This window comes from Oncorhynchus mykiss, chromosome 18 (assembly GCF_057628025.1).
Source record: "Oncorhynchus mykiss isolate SJ-2025 chromosome 18, ASM5762802v1, whole genome shotgun sequence".
NCBI lineage: Eukaryota > Metazoa > Chordata > Actinopteri > Salmoniformes > Salmonidae > Oncorhynchus > Oncorhynchus mykiss.
In genome coordinates, this window is record NC_143039.1 from 65230119 (window position 1) to 65245722 (window position 15604).

A 15604-nucleotide genomic window follows, 5' to 3' on the forward strand; every position below is an offset into this window, starting at 1 on the left:
CCATTACTTCTCTCTCTCTCCCCATCTCCCCAGCACAAGGAGGCAGAGCCAGGGAGGACTGAGTAATAGCCGTCACTCTGGGTTTCTCTCAGTCAATTGAGAATCACAAAGGAGGCCAGTAACCCGGATTGCCTTGGAGCCACAATGTCCTCCCGAGCATAGCTGGCTGCTAGAACTCCTGGGGTATCGCAAAGCAATTAGTCAACTTTATTCACTGCAACATCGCTACTATAGCCTGTACACTCACAGATATTATTATCAGAGTTATTAAATTCTAGCAGCCTATGGTCAGATAGTGGGGTATGCTGTGTGTGTGGTAAGGAGAGGGGATATGGGTGGGTGGGGGGGTTGTTGATCCAATCCCTAATTACTTTTCTACAACCAAACTAAACCCAACATATACAGACAGAGACAGAGACTGATCGATAGAAAGACAGGGAGAGACAGAGACAGAAAGAGACAAAGAGACAGACAGAGCCAAAGAGAGACAGAGACAGACAGAGACAAAGAGAGAGAGACGGAGAGAGACAGACAGAGAGAGACTGAGAGACAGAGAGAGACAGAGAGAGACAGAGAGAGACTGAGAGAGACAGAGAGACAGAGAGACAGAGAGACAGAGAGAGATACACAGAGAGAGAGAGAGAGAGAGACAGAAAGAGAGAGAGAGAGAGAGAGAGAGAGAGAGACAGAAAGAGAGAGACTGAAACAGAGAGAGACTGAGACAAAGAGAAAGACAGAGAGAGAGACAGAGTGAGACTGAGAGAGAGACACAGAGTGAGACAGAGTGACACACGGAGAGACAGAGAGAGACAGAGAGCGAGACACAGAGTCAGACACGGAGAGACAGAGAGAGACAGAGAGAGAGAACCCTCTACCACTAGCCACAGTACATGTAGGTCAGGCTGTGTTCCTCTAGATAAGAGGATTACACTGCCAGAAACAAGATGGCCATCTTAACACATGAATAATATTTAATACAGTTATTCAAACAACAAGAATCATATTTATCAATCCCATCACCATTAAATTTATATTTTTGTCATTTTAAGAAGACGTTCTCATTCAGAATGGTGCCCTGCGCTCTGCTTGTTGGGGTGGTGGGGTGGGGGGCGGTGCTCTGCGCTCTGCTTGTTGGGGTGGTGGGGTGGGGGGCGGTGCTCTGCGCTCTGCTTGTTGGGGTGGTGGGGTGGGGGGCGGTGCTCTGCGCTCTGCTTGTTGGGGTGGTGGGGTGGGGGAGCTGGTGCCCTGCGCTCTGCTTGTTGGGGTGGTGGGGTGGGGGGCGGTGCTCTGCGCTCTGCTTGTTGGGGGCGTGGGGTGGGGGGGGGCGGTGCTCTGCGCTCTGCTTGTTGGGGGCGTGGGGTGTGGGGAGCCGGTGCCCTGCGCTCTGCTTGTTGGGGGCGTGGGGGGGGGGGGGGGGGGGGGGGGTGCTCTGCGCTCTGCTTGTTGGGGGTCGTGGGGTGTGGGGAGCCGGTGCCCTGCGCTCTGCTTGTTGGGGGGTTTGGGGGACCGGTGCCCTGTGCTCTGCTTGTTGGGGGGTTTGGGGGACCGGTGCCCTGTGCTCTGCTTGTTGGGGGGTTTGGGGGACCGGTGCCCTGTGCTCTGCTTGTTGGGGGGTTGGTGCCCTGTGCTCTGCTTGTTGGGGGGTTTGGGGGACCGGTGCCCTGTGCTCTGCTTGTTGGGGGGAGGTGTGAGAGAGGAGCAGAAATGTGTGACAGTCTATGGAAGATGTGTAGACTACCGCTTTTTTATGGGGAACGATCATAAAAACTGTCATTAAACTGTTGTTTTATTCAAATGTTGAATGTAATGGCCTATCCTTGTGGATAGAATTCAGAACCTTCACTTTTTCCACATTTTGTTACGTTACAGCCTTATTCTAAAATGTATTAAATAAATGTTTTTCCTAATCAATTTAAAAAAAAAAATATTTCACCTTTAGTCGTACCCTTATCATACTAAGTTGAGAACAAGTTCTCGATGGCGGTTATGATATCGTTTAGGACCTTGAGTGTGGCTGAGGTGCACCCATGACCAGCTCGGAAACCAGATTGCATAGCGGAGAAGGTACGATGGGATTCGAAATTGTCGGTGATCTGTTTGTTAACCTGGCTTTCGAAGACCTTAGAAAGGCAGGGTAGGGCCTCCCGGGTGGCGCAGTGGTTAAGGGCGCTGTACTGCAGCGCCAGCTGTGCCATCAGAGGATCTGGGTTCGCGCCCAGGCTCTGTCGTAACCGGACGCGACCGGGAGGTCCGTGGGGAGACGCACAATTGGCCTAGCGTCGCCCGGGTTAGGGAGGGCTTGGCCGGTAAGGATGTCCTTGTCTCATCGCGCACCAGCGACTCCTGTGGCGGGCCGGGCGCAGTGCGCGCTAACCAAGGTTGCCAGGTGCACAGTGTTTCCTCCAACACATTGGTGCGGCTGGCTTCCGGGTTGGATGCGCGCTGTGTTAAGAAGCAGTGCGGCTTGGTTGGGTTGTGTAAACAATTGGACACCACGAAAAAGGGGTAAAAAAATAAAAATAAACACAAAAAAAGAAAGGCAGGGTAGGATAGATATAGATCTGTAGCAGTTTGGCACTAGAGTGTCTCCCCCTTTGAAGAGGGGGATGACCGCGGCAGCTTTCCAATCTTTGGGGATCTCAGACGATACGAAAGAGAGGTTGAACAGGCTAGTAATAGGGGTTGCAACAATTTCGGCTGATAAGGGTCCAGATTGTCTAGCCCTGCTGATTTGTAAGGATCCAGATTTCCAGCTCTTTCAGAACATCAGCTATCTGGATTTTGATGAAGGAGAAATGGGGAGGCTTGGGAAAGTTGCTGTGGGGGGTGCAGGACTGTTGACCAAGGTGGGGGTGGCCAGGTGGAAAGCATGGCCATCCGTAGAAAAAAGGCTTATTGAAATTCTCAATTATTGTGGATTTATCGGTGGTGACAGTGTTTCCTGGCTTCAGCTGGGAGGAGGTGCTCTTATACTCCATGGACTTTACAGTGTCCCAGAACTTTTTGGAGTTTGTTCTGCAGGATGCAAATTTCTGTTTGAAAAAGCTAGCCTTTGCTTTCCTAACTGCCTGTGTATATTGGTTCCTAACTTCCCTGAAAAGTTGCATATCGCGGGGCTATTCGATGCTAATGCTGTACGCCACAGGATGTTTTTGTGCTGGTCAAGGGCAGTCAGGTCTGGAGTGAACCACGGGCTATATCTGTTCCTGGTTCTACATTTTTTGAATGGGGCATGCTTATTTAAGATTGTGAGGAAAGCACTTTTAAAGAATAACCAGGCATCTTCTACTGACAGAATGAGGTCAATATCCTTTCAGGATGCCCGGGCCAGGTCAATTAGAAAGGCCTGCTTGCTGAGGTGTTTTAGGGAGAGTTTGACAGTGATGAGGGGTGGTCATTTGACTGCAGAAAGGTGGATTTTTAAAAGTAGAAGCTCAAATTGTTTGGGCACAGACCTGGATAGCATGACAGAACTCTGCAGGCTATTTCTGCAGTAGACTGCAACCCCGCCCCCTTTGGCAGTTCTATCTTGTCGGAAAATGTTATAGTTAGGGATGGAAATTTCAGGGTTTTTGGTGGCCTTCCTAAGCCAGGATTCAGACATGCCTAGGACATCTGGGTTGGCAGAGTGTGCTATAGCAGTGAATAAAACAAACTTAGGGAGGAGGCTTCTAATGTTAACATGCATGAAACCAAGGCTTTTACAGTTACAGAAGTCAACAAATGAGAGCGCCTGGGGAATGGGAGTGTAGCTAGGCACTGAAGAGGCCTGGATTAACCTCTACATCACCAGAGGAGCAGAGGAGGAGTAGGATAAGGGTACGACTAAAGGCTATAAGAACTGGTTGTCTAGTACGTTCGTAACAGAGAGTAAAAAGAGCATGTTTCTGGGTGTGGTAGAATAGATTCAATGCATAATGTACAGACAAGGTATGGTAGGATGTGAATACAGTGGAGGTAAACCTAGGCATTGAGTGACTATGAGAGAGGTATTGTCTCTAGAGACATCAATTAAACCAGGTGAGGTCACCGCATGTGTGGGAGGTGGGACAAGAGGGTTAGCTAAGGCATATTGAGCATGGCTGGAGTCTCTACAGTGAAATATGACAATAATCACTAACCAAAACAGCAATGGACAAGGAATATTGACATTAGGGAGAGGAATGCATAGCCGAGTGATCATAGGGTCCAATGAGTAGCTGGACGGGCTGGAGACATGGAGATTCAGACAGCTAGTGGGCCAGGGATAGCAGAAGGGCCTTAGAGGGACGTCGCGATGAAAGAAGTCTGTTGTAGCCCCCTTGTGCGGTTACGTCAGCAGACCAGTCGTGATAGATCAGCAGGGGTCAGTGTTGTAAAAGGGTCCAGGCCAATTGGCAAAATAGTTATTGTAGCCCAAGAAATTGACTGATGGACCACTTCAGCTAACAGTCTGGTATGCTCTAGACAGCTAGTGTGCTGCGGCTAGCAGATGGGCATTCAGGGGACGTCACAACGGAGGAGCCTGTTGAAAAAAAAACTTGTGCGGATTACGTTGGTAGTCCAGTCGTGATGGATCGGCGGGGCTCCGTATCGGCAATAAAAGGGGTGTAAATAAGGAATAGGGTGCCATTTGGGACGGTCCCTGTCCCTCTTTGGGTGTGAGACAGAGGTTGTGTCTACACTTGACACTTACATACAACTTCTGCTATCAGAAAACAAAGATCGCATTGAAAAGATTGGTCTAGAAGCACAAAAGTTTCTTTGTATTTGTATTTATTAATGATCTCCATTAGTTCCTGCCAAGGCAGCAGCTACTCTTCCTGGGGTTTATTAAGGATGCCCATTAGTTCCTGCCAAGGCAGCAGCTACTCTTCCTGGGGTTTATTAAGGATGCCCATTAGTTCCTGCCAAGGCAGCAGCTACTCTTCCTGGGGTTTATTAAGGATGCCCATTAGTTCCTGCCAAGGCAGCAGCTACTCTTCCTGGGGTTTATTAAGGCTTCCCATTAGTTCCTGCCAAGGCAGCAGCTACTCTTCCTGGGGTTTATTAAGGCTTCCCATTAGTTCCTGCCAAGGCAGCAGCTACTCTTCCTGGGGTTTATTAAGGCTTCCCATTAGTTCCTGCCAAGGCAGTAGCTACTCTTCCTGGGGTTTATTAAGGATGCCGATTAGTTCCTGCCAAGGCAGCAGCTACTCTTCCTGGGGTTTATTAAGGATGCCCATTAGTTCCTGCCAAGGCAACAGCTACTCTTCCTGGGGTTTATTAAGGATGCCCATTAGTTGCTGCCAAGGAAACAGCTACTCTTCCTGGGGTCCAAACACATGAAGGCACTTACATCACACATAAAACAAAAAAGATAAAACAGTACATTATTGTACATTACATTACTACACCACTACATATCTACAATACAAAATATATAATACCACTATAAAACAATATTACAATGTACGTGTGTGCATGCATGTGTCTGTACCTGTGTGTGTGTGTCTTCACAGTACCAACTGTTCCATAAGGTGTATTTTTATCTGTTTTTTAAATCTGATTCTACTGCTTGCATCAGTTACCTGATGTGGAATAGAGTTCCATGTAGTCATGGCTCTATGTAGTACTGTGCGCCTCCCATAGTCTGTTCTGGACTTCTAGATTGTGAAGAGACCTCTTTTGCATGGCTGTGTACTAGTAGTTTAAACAGACAGCTCAGTGCATTCAGCTTGTCAACACCTCATGTTTGCTGGACTCATAAATGCTAGCCAGCTAGCTAATATTTAGAAAATATATATTTTTGGGGCTAGAGTTATGCTAACCAATTTGCAATCCCTGTACTGTTGTTTGCTAGCTTGCTGGCTAGCTGCAGAGGTTAGCTGGCTAGTTAGCTACAGTAGTTAGCTACTGCCATTAGTTGTTGTTGTGTTATCATATTGTTCCTATTCCACCGCTTGTAGAATGCATACTGGCATTTGAATATAGCGAGTGAAAAGGGAATACTGACACACTGTGGACACGGTAGACACATTTAACTGTAGGTGTAGAAGCATGACACTTTCAGAATTCCATGACCACAACTCTAAGATCAGAATACTAAAGCTGCATGAACTGTCAAGTCTAGACACGAGTTTGAGGCATAGGTCACATTGGTCTCTCTGGCTGTTCTTGGGTGATTCATTCGGGGGAAAGCAGGAGCCTGCTGCTAGTCCGCTGTATTCTTTTCCTATAAGGGCAGCAGAGCATTAAGTAAACAAACTGTAAACCAACCAGTACAAAGCCAAATACTCTGCCTACGTGCACAGAATAAGGGAGTCACAAAACTATATAAACACACACAGACACACACACACACACACATTACACTGACACAAAACCCACACACATTCACATACACTACATACGCACACACACGCATACCGAAAACAAGCACACACGCACATGCTGACACGACACAAACACACACGCTTTTAACTTCATCATATGCTGCTACTAAGTTTTTCTTTTGCTCGTATTATCTATCCTGATGCCTAGTCACTTTACCCAGTCTTCATGTACATGTCTACCTAAAATACAGTATCATTATCTATCCTGATGCCTAGTCACTTTACCCAGTCTTCATGTACATGTCTACCTAAAATACAGTATCATTATCTATCCTGATGCCTAGTCACTTTACCCAGTCTTCATGTACATGTCTACCTAAAATACAGTATCATTATCTATCCTGATGCCTAGTCACTTTACCCAGTCTTCATGTACATGTCTACCTAAAATACAGTATCATTATCTATCCTGATGCCTAGTCACTTTACCCAGTCTTCATGTACATGTCTACCTAAAATACGGTATCATTATCTATCCTGATGCCTAGTCACTTTACCCAGTCTTCATGTACATGTCTACCTAAAATACAGTATCATTATCTATCCTGATGCCTAGTCACTTTACCCAGTCTTCATGTACATGTCTACCTAAAATACAGTATCATTATCTATCCTGATGCCTAGTCACTTTACCCAGTCTTCATGTACATGTCTACCTAAAATACAGTATCATTATCTATCCTGATGCCTAGTCACTTTACCCAGTCTTCATGTACATGTCTACCTAAAATACAGTATCATTATCTATCCTGATGCCTAGTCACTTTACCCAGTCTTCATGTACATGTCTACCTAAAATACAGTATCATTATCTATCCTGATGCCTAGTCACTTTACCCAGTCTTCATGTACATGTCTACCTAAAATACAGTATCATTATCTATCCTGATGCCTAGTTACTTTACCCAGTCTTCATGTACATGTCTACCTAAAATACAGTATCATTATCTATCCTGATGCCTAGTCACTTTACCCAGTCTTCATGTACATGTCTACCTAAAATACAGTATCATTATCTATCCTGATGCCTAGTTACTTTACCCAGTCTTCATGTACATGTCTACCTAAAATACAGTATCATTATCTATCCTGATGCCTAGTCACTTTACCCAGTCTTCATGTACATGTCTACCTAAAATACCTTGTACACAGTGTTCTGGTACTGGTACTCCCTGTAGATAGCTAAATGTATGTGTGTTCTAAAATACCTAGTACCCCTACACAGTGTTCTGGTACTGGTACTCCCTGTAGATAGCTAAATGTATGTGTGTTCTAAAATACCTAGTACCCCTACACAGTGTTCTGGTACTGGTACTACCTGTAGATAGCTAAATGTGTGTTCTAAAATACCTAGTACCCCTACACAGTGTTCTGGTACTGGTACTCCCTGTAGATAGCTAAATGTATGTGTATTCTAAAATACCTAGTACCCCTACACAGTGTTCTGGTACTGGTACTCCCTGTAGATAGCTAAATGTATGTGTGTTCTAAAATACCTAGTACCCCTACACAGTGTTCTGGTACTGGTACTCCCTGTAGATAGCTAAATGTATGTGTGTTCTAAAATACCTAGTACCCCTACACAGTGTTCTGGTACTGGTACTCCCTGTAGATAGCTAAATGTATGTGTATTCTAAAATACCTAGTACCCCTACACAGTGTTCTGGTACTGGTACTCCCTGTAGATAGCTAAATGTATGTGTATTCTAAAATACCTAGTACCCCTACACAGTGTTCTGGTACTGGTACTCCCTGTAGATAGCTAAATGTATGTGTGTTCTAAAATACCTAGTACCCCTAAACAGTGTTCTGGTACTGGTACTCCCTGTAGATAGCTAAATGTATGTGTGTTCTAAAATACCTAGTACCCCTAAACAGTGTTCTGGTACTGGTACTCCCTGTAGATAGCTAAATGTATGTGTGTTCTAAAATACCTAGTACCCCTACACAGTGTTCTGGTACTGGTACTCCCTGTAGATAGCTAAATGTATGTGTGTTCTAAAATACCTAGTACCCCTACACAGTGTTCTGGTACTGGTACTCCCTGTAGATAGCTAAATGTATGTGTGTTCTAAAATACCTAGTACCCCTACACAGTGTTCTGGTACTGGTACTCCCTGTAGATAGCTAAATGTATGTGTGTTCTAAAATACCTAGTACCCCTACACAGTGTTCTGGTACTGGTACTCCCTGTAGATAGCTAAATGTATGTGTGTTCTAAAATACCTAGTACCCCTACACAGTGTTCTGGTACTGGTACTCCCTGTAGATAGCTAAATGTATGTGTGTTCTAAAATACCTAGTACCCCTACACAGTGTTCTGGTACTGGTACTCCCTGTAGATAGCTAAATGTGTGTTCTAAAATACCTAGTACCCCTACACAGTGTTCTGGTACTGGTACTCCCTGTAGATAGCTAAATGTATGTGTGTTCTAAAATACCTAGTACCCCTACACAGTGTTCTGGTACTGGTACTCCCTGTAGATAGCTAAATGTATGTGTGTTCTAAAATACCTAGTACCCCTACACAGTGTTCTGGTACTGGTACTCCCTGTAGATAGCTAAATGTATGTGTGTTCTAAAATACCTAGTACCCCTAAACAGTGTTCTGGTACTGGTACTCCCTGTAGATAGCTAAATGTATGTGTGTTCTAAAATACCTAGTACCCCTACACAGTGTTCTGGTACTGGTACTCCCTGTAGATAGCTAAATGTATGTGTGTTCTAAAATACCTAGTACCCCTAAACAGTGTTCTGGTACTGGTACTCCCTGTAGATAGCTAAATGTATGTGTGTTCTAAAATACCTAGTACCCCTAAACAGTGTTCTGGTACTGGTACTCCCTGTAGATAGCTAAATGTATGTGTATTCTAAAATACCTAGTACCCCTACACAGTGTTCTGGTACTGGTACTCCCTGTAGATAGCTAAATGTATGTGTGTTCTAAAATACCTAGTACCCCTACACAGTGTTCTGGTACTGGTACTCCCTGTAGATAGCTAAATGTATGTGTGTTCTAAAATACCTAGTACCCCTACACAGTGTTCTGGTACTGGTACTCCCTGTAGATAGCTAAATGTATGTGTGTTCTAAAATACCTAGTACCCCTACACAGTGTTCTGGTACTGGTACTCCCTGTAGATAGCTAAATGTATGTGTGTTCTAAAATACCTAGTACCCCTACACAGTGTTCTGGTACTGGTACTCCCTGTAGATAGCTAAATGTATGTGTGTTCTAAAATACCTAGTACCCCTAAACAGTGTTCTGGTACTGGTACTCCCTGTAGATAGCTAAATGTATGTGTGTTCTAAAATACCTAGTACCCCTACACAGTGTTCTGGTACTGGTACTCCCTGTAGATAGCTAAATGTATGTGTGTTCTAAAATACCTAGTACCCCTACACAGTGTTCTGGTACTGGTACTCCCTGTAGATAGCTAAATGTATGTGTGTTCTAAAATACCTAGTACCCCTACACAGTGTTCTGGTACTGGTACTCCCTGTAGATAGCTAAATGTATGTGTGTTCTAAAATACCTAGTACCCCTACACAGTGTTCTGGTACTGGTACTCCCTGTAGATAGCTAAATGTATGTGTGTTCTAAAATACCTAGTACCCCTACACAGTGTTCTGGTACTGGTACTCCCTGTAGATAGCTAAATGTATGTGTGTTCTAAAATACCTAGTACCCCTACACAGTGTTCTGGTACTGGTACTCCCTGTAGATAGCTAAATGTATGTGTGTTCTAAAATACCTAGTACCCCTACACAGTGTTCTGGTACTGGTACTCCCTGTAGATAGCTAAATGTATGTGTGTTCTAAAATACCTAGTACCCCTACACAGTGTTCTGGTACTGGTACTCCCTGTAGATAGCTAAATGTATGTGTATTCTAAAATACCTAGTACCCCTACACAGTGTTCTGGTACTGGTACTCCCTGTAGATAGCTAAATGTATGTGTGTTCTAAAATACCTAGTACCCCTACACAGTGTTCTGGTACTGGTACTCCCTGTAGATAGCTAAATGTATGTGTGTTCTAAAATACCTAGTACCCCTACACAGTGTTCTGGTACTGGTACTCCCTGTAGATAGCTAAATGTATGTTCTAAAATACCTAGTACCCCTACACAGTGTTCTGGTACTGGTACTCCCTGTAGATAGCTAAATGTGTGTTCTAAAATACCTAGTACCCCTACACAGTGTTCTGGTACTGGTACTCCCTGTAGATAGCTAAATGTATGTGTGTTCTAAAATACCTAGTACCCCTACACAGTGTTCTGGTACTGGTACTCCCTGTAGATAGCTAAATGTATGTGTGTTCTAAAATACCTAGTACCCCTAAACAGTGTTCTGGTACTGGTACTCCCTGTAGATAGCTAAATGTATGTGTGTTCTAAAATACCTAGTACCCCTACACAGTGTTCTGGTACTGGTACTCCCTGTAGATAGCTAAATGTATGTGTGTTCTAAAATACCTAGTACCCCTAAACAGTGTTCTGGTACTGGTACTCCCTGTAGATAGCTAAATGTATGTGTGTTCTAAAATACCTAGTACCCCTACACAGTGTTCTGGTACTGGTACTCCCTGTAGATAGCTAAATGTATGTGTGTTCTAAAATACCTAGTACCCCTACACAGTGTTCTGGTACTGGTACTCCCTGTAGATAGCTAAATGTATGTGTGTTCTAAAATACCTAGTACCCCTACACAGTGTTCTGGTACTGGTACTCCCTGTAGATAGCTAAATGTATGTGTATTTTATTCCTGTTGTTATACTATTTTTCTTTTTATTATAATTTTTTCAAATGCATCATTGGGATGCAAGCATTTCACGGCTAAGTCTACACCCATTGTATTTGGTGCATATGGCATATACAAATTCAGGCTGTTCTGAGGACAACTCAAAATTAGGAAGGTGTTCTTAATGTTTTGCAAACTCAGTGTATGTCAGTGTATGTCATGGAAAGAGCAGGTGTTCTTAATGTTTTGCACACTCAGTGTATGTCAGTGTATGTCATGGAAAGAGCAGGTGTTCTTAATGTTTTGCACACTCAGTGTATGTCAGTGTATGTCATGGAAAGAGCAGGTGTTCTTAATGTTTTGTACACTCTGTGTATGTCATGGAAAGAGCAGGTGTTCCTAATGTTTTGTACACTCAGTGTGTCATGGAAAGAGCAGGTGTTCCTAATGTTTTGTACACTCTGTGTATGTCATGGAAAGAGCAGGTGTTCCTAATGTTTTGTACACTCAGTGTGTCATGGAAAGAGCAGGTGTTCCTTAGTGTGTGTACTACTATATACACTACCGTTCAAAAGTTTGGGGTCACTTAGAAATGTCCTTGTTTTTGATGAAAAGACCATTTTCTGTCCATTAAAATAACATCAAATTGATCAGAAATACAGTGTAGACATTGTTAATGTTGTAAATGACTATTGTAGCTGGAAACGGATGATTTTTTATGGAATATCTACATAGGTGTACAGAGGTCCATTATCAGCAACCATCACTCCTGTGTTCCAACGGCACATTGTGTTAGCTAGTCCAAGTTTATCATTTTAAAATGCAAATTGATTATTGGAAAACCCTTTTTCAGTTATGTTGGCACAGCTAAAAACTGTTGTTCTGATTAAAGAAGCAATTAAACTGGCCTTCTTTAGACTAGTTAAGTATCTGGAGAATGTGTGGGTATGATTACAGGCTCAAAATGGCCAGAAACAAAGACCTTCTTCTGAAACTCATCAGTTTATTCTTGTTCTGAGAAATGAAGGCTATTCCATGCGAGAAATTGCCAAGAAACTGAAGATCTCATACAACGCTGTGTACTACTCTCTTCACAGAACAGCGCAAACTGGGTCTAACCGGAATAGAAAGAGGAGTGGGAGGCCCTGGTGCACAACTGAGAAAGAGGACAAGTACATTAGAGTGTCTGAGAAACAGATGCATTACAAGTCCTCAACTGACAGCTTCATTAAATAGTACCCGCAGAACACCAGTCTCAACGTCAACAGTGAAGAGGTGACTCCTGGATGCAGGCCTTCTAGGCAGAGTTCCTGTGTCCAGTGTCTGTGTTCTTTTGCCCGTCTTAATCTTTTATTTTTATTGGCTAGTCTGAGATATGGCTTTTCTTTGCAAATCTGCCTAGAAGGCCAGCGTTGTACAAGATCTTCAGTTTCTTGACAATTTCTCGCATGAAATAGCATTCATTTCTCAGAACAAGAATAGATTGACGCGTTTGGGAAGAAAGTTATTTGTTTCTGGCCATTTTGAGCCTGTAATCGAACCCACAAACGCTGATGCTCCAGATACTCAACTAGTCTGAAGAAGGCCAGTTTTATTGCTTTAATCAGAACAACAGTTTTCAGCTGTGCTAACATAATTGCAAAAGGATTTCTAATGGTCAATTAGCCTAATGGTCAATTAGCACAAAACGTGCATTGGAACAAAGGAGTGGTGGTTACTGATAATGGGCCTCTGTAGATATTCCATAAAAAATCTGCCATTTCCAGCTGCAATAGTAATTTACAATGTTAATAATGTCTACACTGTATTTCTGATCAATTTTATGTTATTTTAATGGACAAAAAATTGCTTTTCTTTCAAAAACAAGGACATTTCTAAGTGACCCCAAACTTTTGAACGGTAGTATATACATACAGTATACAGTACCAGTCAAAAGTTTGGACACAGCTACTCATTCCAGGATTTTCTTTATTTTGACTATTTTCTACATCGTAGAATAATTGTGGCGACATCAAAACTTTTACCAAATAGGGCTATCTTCTGAGTAGCATCCCAACCTTGTCATAACATACCTAATTGGCTTAAACACATTAAGAAGAAAAAAAATTCCACAAATTAACTTAAGGCACACCTGTTAATTGAAATGCATTCCAGGTGACTACCTCATGAAGCTGGTTGAGAGAATGCCAAGAGTGTGCAAAGCTGTCATCAAGGCAGAGGGTGGCTGCTTTGAAGAATCTCAAATATAAAATATATTTTGATTTGTTTAACACTATTTTGGTTACTACATGATTCCATATGTGTTATTTCATAGTTTTGATGTCTTCACTATAATTCTACAATGTAGAAAATAGTAAAAATAAAGAACCTTTGCATGAGTAGGTGTGTCCAAACTTTTGACTGGAAGTATTCAGTCCCTTTTCTCAGGTCTTTGTTGAAGCACCTTTGGCAGTGATTACAGCCTCAATTCTTCTTGGGTATGACACTACAAGCTTGGCACACCTGTATTTGGGGAGTTTCTCCCATTCTTCTCTGGAGATTGTCTCAAGCTCTGTCATTCTACAATGTAGAAAATAGTCCAAATAAAGAAAAACCTTGGAATGAGTAGGTGTGTCCAAATGTTTGACTGGTACTGTATTTATAAAAGAGAGAGATCCACACTATGAAGTTGGAATAACACTGTGAACATTTTTAAATTATGATTATGCCCTTTTAGTGTTGGAGCTGTTTGAAAAGACTGCCTTACATTTCAGCCTGTTCTAAAGGATTGAATTTTGACATGACCTGGCAGTAAATTAGTTAATAGACCAATAAGAAAGAGTATTCCAAAACTCTCTGCCAATAACAGCTAGTTTTCAGTTTTCCCCTCCCCACAAAATTCTTGCTTGGGAAATTGGTCTTTGCTAAGAAGCTATGTTACTTCTTGACCATTTTAATTGAAAACAATCACAGTAAGGTACTTAATTGTTACCCTGAAATGAGTTGATATTGACATAACAGCTGATTTGGACCTTTAAGATGGACTGATTGCAACATTCATCCCCCAGTATGTTGCTTATTTACAGGGATGACCCCCAATCACCTCCACCCCTAGGACTAGACCAGACAGAAAAAAAACAAATAGCTGAGTATAAAACCAGCCTAGTGACACCATGACCCAAAAATTACAATTGATTACAGGCAAAAGGCTCATTCACCTAACCTTTTTATAGTCAGTGATATTCTCAAACTCAGATGGTCATCTAAGTAGTGACAGACAGGAGAAAGACAAATCTGATAGGGAAAAACAATAGGATGGGTCTACTGCCCTCTGCCTCGGGCCAGACTTTGCCATGCCAAGGCTATACCCGAGCCGATCACGTCCATTCACGAGCTCAGCACAAATAAACAATGCCTGATTGTTGTGGTCAACAAACAAACAAACAAACAACCGTGGTTTGTCTCATTCCCTGCTTGGCACGGGCATGTTTCGCCTATCTAATCGTTGTACGCAACGCTCCTCTTCTAAATACAGCTCATTTTCTCTGCTGGTGTTGTGCGGGATTTTATAATGGGATAGTGGGACTGCCTCTGCCACTTCCTCGCGCGCACACGTCCTATCAGCGGCACGAGAAATACACGCACAGATCCAGTTACCGCACATAGAAATAGATCGATATCCGGGAAATAACGACTGGGCGTACAAGTAGTCCACATCCGTGCCAAATTATCGGGTCGTTTTTGCTGTCAATTGTTCGCGATTACGGTGATCTCGTCACACACGTGCGGCCATTTTTGTTACCCATCCAGGGCATTGTAGCCGGCATATTTGAAGAGTATTATTATGTAGACTTTCACATAGTCAAGATACTGTGGAGAAAAGGCATAGAATAAGCACTCAAAGCATGAGCAAGGCAATCACATTGGACGAGAGGTAAGCCCTTCCCAATAAATATCCTACAGACACACACACACACTAGGAAAGCACATAGGGCTGGACTTCCTTACGTGCATAAGTCCATCTTTGAGACCAAAAAGTCCGCTTTTCCTTCCACATAAAGTTTCTCTCCAGAATTAACTTTAATCGACCATTCTAAACCATGTCTCCGTGCCGTGACTTACCGGTAATTGTGTATGTAAGTTAGCGGTGATCCTCTATGGCTGTCCCGGTTGGAAATTCAAACCCCCTTAGCTGTCGTGCTCCCACAGCTAACTATCCGTGAATACACAATGTCAATCAAAACATTAGACCGCGCCCCCATTGGTGACGTACGTCGGAGATGGACGAATCATAGTCGAAGTCCATCTCCCACATCCAACGATGGATAGATACAGTGCAACCATTCAGAATATGAACGATTTTAGAATTGAAAGTTAAACATTGTGATTGTTTCCTTCCCAACACTTCAGTCATGGGAATATATGTAATAGCCTTGCCTATCAGTCTTCATGTGTGAAGTAGGCTGTGGAATAGGCTACAATGAAATGTACTGTGGACCATTACAGTAGTAGACAATGGCGTGTTGAGTT

The 15604-nt window shown here is 43.1% G+C and overlaps 1 protein-coding gene across 6 annotated transcripts in view; it reads right to left on the minus strand.

Moving 5' to 3' along the window:
• Window positions 1–15332, minus strand: part of LOC110496865 (protein PALS2) — a 76898-nt gene extending 61566 nt beyond the window's left edge. For 3 of the 6 annotated variants that reach the window (XM_036953342.2, XM_036953339.2, XM_036953338.2), the window contains exon 1: window positions 15197–15313. The gene's annotated coding sequence lies outside the window, so the exon portion shown is untranslated. Of the gene's footprint in view, window positions 1–15196 lie in introns of all 6 variants that reach the window. The other 3 variants (XM_036953340.2, XM_036953337.2, XM_036953341.2) reach the window with 2 other exon arrangements.
• Window positions 15333–15604: the final 272 nt, after the last annotated feature.